The sequence below is a fragment of the Cebus imitator genome, unplaced genomic scaffold (genome assembly GCF_001604975.1).
Source record: "Cebus imitator isolate Cc_AM_T3 unplaced genomic scaffold, Cebus_imitator-1.0 Scaffold266, whole genome shotgun sequence".
NCBI lineage: Eukaryota > Metazoa > Chordata > Mammalia > Primates > Cebidae > Cebus > Cebus imitator.
In genome coordinates, this window is record NW_016107581.1 from 1217876 (window position 1) to 1219495 (window position 1620).

A 1620-nucleotide genomic window follows, 5' to 3' on the forward strand; every position below is an offset into this window, starting at 1 on the left:
CCATGTTGACCAGGATGGTCTTGATCTCTTGACCTCGTGATCCACCCGCCTCGGCCTCCCAAAGTGCTGGGATTACAGGCTTGAGCCACCGCGCCCGGCAATTTTTGTATTTTTAGTAGAGATGGAATTTCACCATATTGGCCAGGCTGGTTTTGAACTCCTGACCTCAGGTGATCCATCTACCTTGGCCCCCCAAAATGCTGGGAGTCCAGGCATGAGCCACCGCGCACGGCCCTTTCTGCTCCTCTCTAGACTTCAGCTCCGGTTCCCACTCCTGTTATAGAACAGAGTGTCCCGTCCAGCACAAGGTGGACCCGAATACCAGCTCCCAGCGGGCCTCGTGCCAGAAAACTAGTTTCAAGTGCGTTAAGCGCAAGCTCCATTTCCTAGAATTCGTTACCAGAGCAGAATGAGGTCATGTTCAGTGTGAACTGGGACGTGCCAATTTGTAGTAGTGCAGTACAGAAATACAAACATCTTGTCTTACGTGCAGGTCTGAAACAAAGCAAATCCCTTTAAAATAATGGAAAAGAAAAATGGAATTGCAGAATTCCAAAGCTGTATTAGCTGAATACATTGTGGGCTGTTGCCGAGTGTGGGGTGGGGTGCCACCATGTGAGCTTTGAATTCTTTTTTTTTTTTGAGATTGAGTCTCACCCTGTCGCCCGGGCTGGAGTACAGAGATACTGTCTCTGCTCACTGCAACCTCCACCTCCCAGGTTCAAGCGATCTCCTGCCTCAGCCTCCTGAGTAGCTGGGATTACAGGCGCCCACCACCATGCCTGGCTAATTTTTGTAATTCCTGACCTCAAGTGATCCACCCACCTCAGCCTCCCAAAGTGCTGAGATTATATGCGTGAGCCACCAACCCTGGCTGTTTTATTTTCTCCCCCCCCAGACAGAGTCTCGCTCTTTTGCCGAGTCTAGAGCACAGTGGTACGATCTCTGAAACCTCTGCCTTCCCAGTAGCTGGGATCATGGCACGTGCCACCACACCTGGCTAATTTCTGTGTTTTTGGTAAGATGGGGTTTTACTCTGTTGGCCAGGCTGGTCTTCAACTCCTGAACTCAAGTGATCTACCCGCCTCGGCCTCCCAAAGTGCTGGGATTACAGGTGTGAGCCACCGCGCCTCGTCTGACCAGGACAGTCTTAGGCAGGACACTGCAAGGTCTTATAGGGGACCTCCCAGGAGCTGGCCAAGGTGCAGATCTTTCTTTGGAGGAGGGGAACCCTCTCCTGCACAGTGATTAAACCAGGCAGTTGGTGAGGAACAGAGAGGTCCGTGTGGGACCCAGCCCAGGGGGACTGCCTTGGGTATCAAAACGATGTCTGTTGGCCAGGTGCGGTGACTCAGCCTGTAATCCCAGCACTTTGGGAGGCTGAGACAGGCAGATCACGAGGTCAGGAGATGGATACCATCGTGGCTAACACAGTGAAACCCCATCTGTACCGAAAATATAAAAAATTAGCCAGGCGTGTTGGCAGTCACCTGTAATCCCAGCTACTACTTGGGAGGCTGAGGCAGGAGAATCGATTGGACCTGGGAGGCAGACATTACAGTGAGCCGAGTTGGCGCCACTGCACTCCAGCCTGGGCACAGAGTGAGACTCCGCCTCAAA